The sequence below is a fragment of the Equus caballus genome, chromosome 25, assembly GCF_041296265.1.
Source record: "Equus caballus isolate H_3958 breed thoroughbred chromosome 25, TB-T2T, whole genome shotgun sequence".
NCBI lineage: Eukaryota > Metazoa > Chordata > Mammalia > Perissodactyla > Equidae > Equus > Equus caballus.
In genome coordinates, this window is record NC_091708.1 from 14,102,503 (window position 1) to 14,112,223 (window position 9,721).

Sequence of the window (9,721 nt, forward strand, 5' to 3'; positions counted from 1 at the left end):
CTCCGTCTTTGCCTGGGAGAGGATCCCATTTGGGTCATTCTCTTTTTCTATTAAAATCTGCTGAACGTTCGTTTGTGTTTAAGTGCAAAGTTCTGGCTCTGGAAACTCACATCTCAGGAGGCAGCCTTGATCCGGGAAGACTGACCTGGGGCTTCGCCATAATTAGCTCAGGTTAATTATTGCCAATCTGTAGATCTGCTGCGCGGGGAGCCCTCTCTTCCCCCGAGCCGGGGCCTCTGGAGGTTTCTGTTATGAGCTCTGAACCCTGAGGGAGTACTTAAAGTAATGAATTTTCCTGTAATCAGATTTGAGGGTTTGTTCCCTGAGCCATCTAGTCAGTTGGAGAATTGAGCACTGACTGGTTTATTTGGCCGAAGGATGCTGCCGATGAAGCACAGAGCAGCCGAGAACAACCCGTGAATGTATTGAAAAAATGACTTGACATTTTACTGGCACCTGTCTCTTCTGTTTCATGGACTTTTCAGCAGAAACAGTTTTATTTGCAGGGAGAGGATATCACCTGGGAGATATTCAGGAAAAGATAGGGCAGTTTTTGTTTTGATTATCAGGGAGCAAGAGCCTGATCGTCCTCGAGGGAAACCTTGTGAGTTTCACCCCATGTGTCTTCCCTGTGGGAGTAACACAGTTTATACACGTTTATAATATTCCATTTGTTCCACATTTATTCCACATTCATTCGTTCATTCATTCATTCCAGCAACAGGAGGCACTGGGGATACGGGATGCAGGACCCGTGCTGCCTGCCCGTCTTAAGGCGCGTACACGCTGCCTGCATTGTTGGGAGAAAACACACACTTCGTGTGGGTTGCTGTTATGTGCATGGGGTCACAATGGGAAAACCTATGGAGGCCCAACTGCAAAGCTGTTCAGGGATCAGAAGCTGGTTCAGGGATCAGAAGATGACGAGATGGGGCTGAACTGAAGACGAATGGTGTGTGAGGAGCACACACCGGTCAGCGGACAGGCATCCTGTGGACGCCAGGTCCCTCTCCCAGGAGAGTCTCCCATTGGAAGCTCCGGGAAAATGCAGCCACCTCACCAGGTCTGAACTAGGCTAAAAGCTTCTTGTAAATGGACTTCCCAGTCAAAGAACGGAGGGGAAAGTTCAAATCCTCTGTGTTGCTCCTGAGGCCGCAAGGCCAGCAGCAGAGGGCGCTCCGGTGGATGCGCTCCTCTCCTCTGGCAGCCTCCCAGAGGGCACCAGGCAGGTGCGCCCCAGGCCAGGGGCCGCCAACAGAGTGGAGCATCCAAGACCTGAGGCTCCGACGGCCCCTGCCGCTGGAGGCCAGCACGGAGCGGTGAGGACAGGCTGCAGCGGGGACCTTCTGCCACCTGATCCATCACTGGAGTGGATCCGGGTATCCTTCTGACTCTCGACTGTGCTCCTTTCTTGTTTTTCTTTGCAGTTGCGTGATTTTTCTTTCTTTTTCAGCAAGTCTCATGGGTGATATAACCGGAATTCTTGAGATGGAATTTACACTCAACCTACTTCTCAGGAGTCGCTCACTGGTTTCAGGTGGGAACGTAGGTTACAAAACTTCAGGAAAAAAAACTCTGAGGATAGAAGTTCTAGAAGGGAAGTTCGTTCTAGAGGGATTGGAAACTCTCAAAAATGTCATTCTGAGTTAATTCCATTCTGCAGTTAGTTACAATGAAGGGAAAAGAGAGAGGCAGCCAAAGACACAGGTGTGACTGCCCAGGACACTGAGCTGGGCTCCAGCAATGCAGCTGCCTTCTGCTGAAGGTGGGAGGAGAGCACACACACACGCTCATGCACACAGATGTGCATGACGTATGGCAAGGACATGCAGGATACAGTCAGCATGGCAGCCCAGCAAGGCCGAGATTTGCAGACAATGACAAAAAGGCTTCGCTGGTTCTGTTCTGTGTGAGTTCAAAATTGCGTTTAACTGCAGGTAACAGAGACCTGAAAAACCATGGCTTAAAATAGGGGTGCATTTTCTTCTCTTAGGCCTGGCAGCGTTGCTCTGGCTCTCCACAATGCCATCAAACCCTTGGGCTCCTTCTGTCTTTCTGTTCTGCCGTCCTTAGTGAGTTGAGTGGCTTCCATCCACAAGTTCACCTCATGGCCCATGATGGCTGCCAGTGCTCCTACCATATCTGTGTTCCAGGCAGGAAGAAGAGGTTGGGAAGAGCAAAAAGGATACCTTCCAAAGGTGTCAGCCTCCTTATTTCCTAGAAATCCTCCCATGTACACCGAATGTACTTCTGAGTACATCTGACCACATCTGTCTGCAAAACAGGCTGGGAAATGTGGTTCTGTACTGGGGCACATGGCCATATTCAATGATACAGGGATTCTGTTACTAAGGGTTCGGAGGGAATAGACCATGGAGGGCAACTACCAGTTTTTGACACAAACTTAAGGAAGACAAAGAACAAAAAAGGGAAAGCAACACCTTCCACCCCCTCAACCTGGGGTTCATGGTGCTCTTACCCGGCAAGGGAAAGCCAAAGACTCGAAGCTTTAGCTCATTTGCTCCCATCCTCTCTTTAAATGCTAGAAGAAAGTTCAGACCCAGGGAAGTCGAGGAGATGCAGCAGCATTTACAATGGTTCCAAGTGAGGCTGGCCCCGTGGCCGAGTGGTTAAGTTCGCGCGCTCCACTGCAGGCGGCCCAGTGTTTCGTTGGTTCGAATCCTGGGCGCGGACATGGCACTGCTCATCAAACCACGCTGAGGCAACGTCCCACATGCCACAACTAGAAGGACCCACAATGAAGAATATATACAACTATGTACCGGGGGGCTTGGGGAGAAAAAGGAAAAAATAAAATCTTAAAAAAAGAATAAATAAATAAAATGGTTCCAAGTCCCAGCCCCCTGGATTAGTTTCAACACGGGGCGGTGGAAGGACTGAGAACTCTTGGAGAATCTGACGAGGGAGGGGCTTGAATGGGATCACACCTTCTCAGGTGCGTCCCCAAGACGCTGCTGGATGTTACAGGAAGAGACGGCTCCCTGGTCAAAAAGTTTGGGAAACTCTGTATTAATCCAAGTGAATCCAAGTGAAGCTATTTATTTCACTGTAGAAAATGTTGGCCTCATGAATATGCTCGCTTACCTCGTGAATTTTTGTTTTTCTTTCTAAAGGGTTATTTGACTGTGGAAGTCACTTTTGCAGAGCAGCCTGTGGGATGAGTGTTCCAGAGAAAGCATTTGGGAAACAGCGGTGTGGTCAGCGGCCGTCTCCTCACCTGCAGGCCTTAATCTTCTCAAAGCACCGTCCACGGACGGCCTGCATCAGAATCATCTTAGCGCCATTCCAGACCAACTGGATCGCAATCGCGGGCCTGTGGCCTGGAAATCTGCATTTGACCAAGCTCTCTGGGTAATTCTTATACCCAGTGAAGTTTGACGTCCCCCAGGTGACAGAGCTGCGCCTCCACTTTACAAATACTATGACTTGATGGATTTACATCCAGGTAGCTCCTCCCAGCCTCCTCCAAACTCATTTCTCCCATCACCATTTGGTACCCGGATAATTTTCTCGTCTCTATTCGGAACAGCTGGCATTTATCTTTATTGCTGCCCTCTTTATTGATTTAGGTCCAGCCCTGCCATTCGTCAAGCTTGGATTGTATTTTAATCTTGTCCTCCAAAGTAGCGAGGATCCCTTCCAGCTTCGGATCATCTGGAGATCTGATTAGCTGGGTCTCCATTCCATCCTTCAAGTCATTAATGAAATATTAAATGGCCCTGGTTTGGCGCGCAGCTCTCCAGGGCTCTCAGCAGATGTGCGGCCCCACACCGGCCGCAGCCTTGGCGTGGCGCATCACAGGCTGGAGAGCACAGCCCGCGGTCCAGGTGTGGGTCACCGCTGCCTCACGTACAAACCCGTGCATGTAATGCAAACCTATTTAGGAAAAAATAGAAGCTATCAATTAATTAATTAACCAATTGAATAAACATTAGTGTGACAAACGTCTTTAGGGCACACTCTGTTTTTCCTTTCACACGGAAGGCATGTTGACCACAGGGTGAAGACACTTACACCGAGGGTGTGCATTAGAAAGACCAATTTTTATGTAAAAGGCAGCTCAGCTCCGACTCTGTGCTACAGACTCTGTGCTACACGTTCCAGGCTGAGCCAGCCTCGCGACAAGCGGCTTCTACGCAACGGTGCAGTAAGAGCGCACTTTATTGAGCATTTCCTAAGTGCCCGTGGCTGTCCCGTCTCTTTATCTGTGTTCATACATTGAGTGCTCCCAACGCTCTTATGATGTGGGTGCTGCCATCATCTTCCTTTTCTAGAGCGAGAATTCAAACCCAGGCGGTGCGGCTCCAGCGTCCAGACTCTGGGCCACCATCCGTACTGTCGCAGCAGGGACTGAATGAATGACTGGGTAGGAGATGCCCACCCAGCTCCCTGAACCTGGAAGTTGGTAGAAGGCTGACCATGGTGCTAACAGCTTTTCATCAATTGCCTCATTTAAGGTTGGAAACCTCTGTCAATCAGCATTATTTGCTCCTATTGTATAGATGAGAAAATAGAAGCGCCAAGATAACTCCCCCAGAACCAACCCCTCTCCCCCGACTCGCCCCTCCCCGAGGCTGGCCTGTGGCCCCTGGGGATTCCTTGGAGAGGTGGAGGCCACACAAGTGGGTGAAGAAACAAGCCTTTGTAGGGGAGGAAGACATTTCCTCTTCCCAAATGGGGGTTCGTCTGGCTGGAGAACGAATTAAATTCACATGACACAGAATAGCAAGAGAAAATCAAACAAAGCTTTATGAGGAACCATGGCCCGGGGCCTTTCTTCCCGAAGGAAGAAAGGGCACCGAAGAAGCGGGGTGCACATAGTGGTTATATACCCCCAAACAGGGTGTTTCACATGTGATTGAAATGTCCCTTTTACAATAGTCACGAGGCTGCTCTGTCAGCACAGCGCTTGATGGAAACGACAGATAGGTCTGCTGTCCCAGTGAGCGCCGCGGGGTGGCAGGTGTGTTGCCTCGGGCTGGGGGGGGGGGTCACAGATGAGCACCACATTCGGTTCCCAGCCTAAGGAAAGATGCTTAATCCTTAAGAAATGCCAAAGTTGGGAGGGGGAGGGAAGTCAGCTACAGGAGGTTACCAGACAGGCACAATAAAATGCAGATTTTAAGTCCTTGCCTTTGGTATTGATTAAGAGTTTTTAGAGAGAAGGTCATCATCTCCTTTCTTCTTCCTGGTACAGAGAGGGAGGCACATTTTACAGATAGAGATTTACCTTACAAATGTAAACGTGTCCTAACAAAGGGCAAGTTCCATTCCTCCTTCCCTGTCCCAGTTTATCAAAAGCAATCAGCCTCAAATAATCCTGATGCCAAAGAGACATATCTTGGGGTGGCCAATTCCAGGTCCCCACACCTTGCAGGTAGGATGTTCAGTCGCCCCAACTGTCCCCAGAAATTCTTTCTGTGGCCTCACCCTCAAACCTGGATGGTACTGACAGGTACGACCCCCACAAAGCCCACTTTTCTCCAGAGTTGCCCCATTCTCCTGTTGGGCTCGGTGGAGGCTGGGATGTGGCGGCTGGGCTGAAATGTTCTCGTTCAGCAAACTCACTGGCTCCACCCGGGCCTCATCCCAGGAGCTGACAGGACCAGCCCCTGCCTTCAGAAATGCAATGCTGAGCAGACGCCAGCCACAGACCCCGCTCATTTTGACAGAGGCAGAGGCAGAACCTGAGGTGTCGGGAGGGAGCAGGGAAGGCTTCCTGAAGGAGGGGGCAAGGGCTGGGCCTTGAAGTCGATTTTAGTGACAGCTGGGGTGGGCTGGGGCGAGTTCTGAGGGGGAGCCGACCCTCCTGGGCGGCCGGTGAGACAAACTGGCCATAGCAACCCCGAGTCCAAGTCTCACCTGAGTCGCGCAGACTCAGCCCCAGCCAGACACTCAGCTGCTCTTTCCTGAGCTGATGGACATCTCATTAGTCAGCCGGGCCACGGCAGCGGCGGCCAGGGCCCCCAGAAGAAAGAACCCTCACGGCCACTTCTCACTTGGCCAGTGAGAGAGGCTGGGAGACCGGCCGGGCTTTGTTCTCGGAGTCACAATCCGAAAGCACTTTGTCCTCTGGCCACCAGAGGGCGGTGGGCGCCCACACATCGGATGCTCCCATAGGGCCGCCCGCGGCCGCGCGGGAGCTGGGAAGTCAGGGAAGACGACCCTGTGAAGAAAGGATGAGGAAGGCTTCCCCACCCCCGCAGCTTCTAAAGTGGCATATTCCGATCTTAGGGAGCAGTCTAGCCTAAGAATGGCTCCTTAGGTACAAGGACACTCGATCTGGGAAGTCAAGAGACCTGGGTTCAGACCCCAGCTCCGATGCTCAGCCGCTGTGTTTACCCCTCAGTCTTAGTTGCCTCATCTGTAAAATGGGATAATACTGCTTGTGGCTCCTGTCTCATGGGTGGTCATGAGGTTTAAAGGAGACGAAGTGAGGGGGCTCTAAAGGACGTGGTGTGTGAAGATGAGAGATTTTGATGAAAGCTGCTTCTCCTGCTGGCGTTGGATGCCAATGCCCCTCCTGTCATGGAGAGGGAGGTGGAGATGCTCAGGATGGAGCTGCCTTCTTGTCCCGGAAGGGGCCTGCTCTGTAGCCAGAGGCACATGCCTCCCTCCATCTGAGACCTCAAGGGCCAGGGAGTTGGGGCCTCTGGGAAAGGCTTGGCCACAGTCCCCGGGGGGGAGAGCTCTGGCCTGTCCACGCGGACTCAGTGTGTGACCCAAGGCGTGTCTTGCTGTCCGTCCTGTGGGCAGGAGATGGGGTCTCTCTTTACCTGTCCGGCTCTGCCTTTCCAGTGTCCCCCAGCCTGCAGTCCTCCGGGCTGTTTTGGTGGGAGGCAGTGGCAGAGGGAGAAAGATCACCGCTATGGGAAGGGGGAGGGGTGCAGAGTAGCCCCCGATGCACAGGGAAGCTGGGGACATTGCTGTCATTCTTTGGACCTTAATTTTCTCATCTGTAGAATGGGCAGGTTGGACTGGGCAATCTCTAACCACTGTCTCCTCCCCACTTGTCCCAATAAATACACACAGAGTCCATATTGGTACTAAAATCTCCTGATTCTGATTCCATTAATAAACAAACAAACGAACAGTGCCTTGCCCTTTGGCTGTTCCTGACCTCTATGGTACCCCCAGGGCGTCCCAGCTGAGTACTGCTTGGAGAACATTACCGTGAAGGCACATGAGGCCCTTCTCCCCACTTGGCATCAGAAGGAAAATGATGGAACAGTTAATCCATCTAGACCAGGGACCAACCCGGGCTGGCGGTGAGGATGGGGTCCTAATATGGGCTCCGGGGCCTGAACGCTAAACTCCACCTTCCGGTTGCCGCTGTAGCTGCCCCTTGCCCAGCCCTGCTGTCCGTCTCCAGCTGACTGAGGCTGCCGGCTCCATGTTGGTCCTTTGTGGCTCCTGTGGCCCGTGGCACCCTGATACGTCCTGTGGCCCGGATTTCCTCAGTTTTATCTTCCAGTGCTTCCACTGATGTTTGAATTTCAGTGAAAATACAAAGCAAACTGAAGTTTATGGGGTGTAGGTAAGGAGTCTCCGTCTGAAAATTCCCCAGAGTGGCACCAGAGGTGGTAACATGAGACACCTGAAGAAAGAAACGAAGGCCCAGCTCTCTGCTTGTCTCTGCGGCGAGTAATATTTATGTGGTAAATAAATAAGAGAATTGATGTCGCTGAGGAGTATGGGAGTGGAGGAAACTTGACCAAAAATAGAGGAAAAGTGGAAAAGTACAGCTGAAAGAAATCAGGAGCCAAAGCAGGAGGACAGGAGGAAAGGGAGAGGCCGAGGAGGCCATTAGTAACAGTCTCGTCACAAAGCCGGGAGGCAATGCATAGTATCTAAAGTTGAGGGAACAAGAATTGAGGTTGAACTACGTATGTTGAGTTGCAATGGTAACTGCATTAATCATCAGTGCTGCTCACCGGGATATTTCTGCTTCCCCCTTGTTCTAGGCGCTTCCTGACCCCTGGGGTTGGATGGGGCCATGGATTACTTCTGGCAATTGAGTTATGAGCCAAAGTGATGCGAATCACTTCCGGGTGAGCATTTCACTGCTGGTGTGATGACTCTTCCTTTGGGACAGCGACTGCTTTGTGTGAGATGATGGCAGCTCCGTCAGCCTTGGCCTTTGAATGATTACAGCGTACAGATTCTGCCTCTCCTTGTGCCCCACGGGCCTGCAATAGTGCAGCATGAATCCCTTTCTTGATAGAAGCCACTGAGACAGTGGGTTGGTTGTCGCTGCAGCAAGACCTACTGCATCCTGACTAATGGGATAAAACTACATTAAAAAGAGGGGGACGTGGTGGGGGGGTTGTGGGGAAGCTAAACCCTCAATGATTAGAACAGAAAATCAATTGATAATACAGGGAATTGTTGAACCAAGAACTGGCTAACCAACATATTATTTGGAAATAAACACCAGAGAACAAGAAACAAAATCATGAAAAATGGTTACCCCTGGGGAGTGGAGCTCAGGATGGAGAGTGATGGGAAAACACTGTTACTTTGTCACTTTAAGCCTTTTTCTACTGTTTGACTTTGGAAAGTAAATTTTGTTAGTTTCTAAAATAGATGAAATAGATACAAAGGGGATGGGGGAAATGAGTCTATTTCCCCGTCCTGTTCTCCAGTCCAGCAGCAACCATTTACTGGCGTCTCGTGTATTTTTACGGAAATAGTCTCAGAGTTTAGAAACATATTCAGGCTTACGAGCTTTTATTCTCAGTTAATGGCTCGTCTTGGAGATCCTTCCCTAACAGCGTAATTACAGCTTCTTCTTCTTTTGAAAAGTAGCTGAACTGTATTCTATTGTATGGATATACTGTCATTCAACTGGTCCCCTATTGTTAGACATTTGTTTCTTATTGTTCATATTACTGACAATGTTTGGTAAATATCTTCGTAAGATATCATTTCGCACATGCGTGAGCCTAGGTAAAGGAGAAAATCTTGAAAGTGGAATTACTAAGCCTGTGCTTTTGTAATCTTGAGAGACCATCCAAATTGTCCACAGAAGTTGTACCAGCATACACTCCCTCCAGTAACGGATAAGGTGCCGAGCTTGTGACTTGCCCATAACTACAGATTTGATTTGAATGGGAGTGAAAGTGGTGGGCGTGTTTTCTAAATTAGCCCCTGAATGATCCATTGAAATAAATAAAAACAAGATTGTTCTTTAATATTGCACGGCCGTGAAGAGTTTTAGGCTAAATTTCACAAACTTCAATTCTTTTTCGGCTTTCACTCATTCCTTCATTTGCTCAACAAATATTTGTTGAGTACCTTCCATGGCCAGGGCTGGTGGACACAGTGTGAATGAATGGATGGGTGGATGGATGGGCGGATAAACAGACAGATAACCAAACCATATTTCAGATCTACAGCTCCAGTGATGGAGCCAATGCAAGGAAATATTAGAGATTCAGAATATTTTTTCTTCTCTTAAAAAAATTATATTTTGATTCTGCCCTGGTCTCTTCGCTGTCAAATGTAGAGCTGCAGAAGCTGTGACTTAATTTGGGAGCGAAATTGTGAAACTGTAGTATTTGCAGCTCATGCCCACTCTCTCTTCCTTCTTCCATCCCTTGGATTACCACCCCCCGCCCCATCTCCATTTTACCGCCGTCCTCCTCTTTGCTTTACCCAGCTACAGTTCTTCCCAGTTTCAAATAAGCCTGCCTTTGCT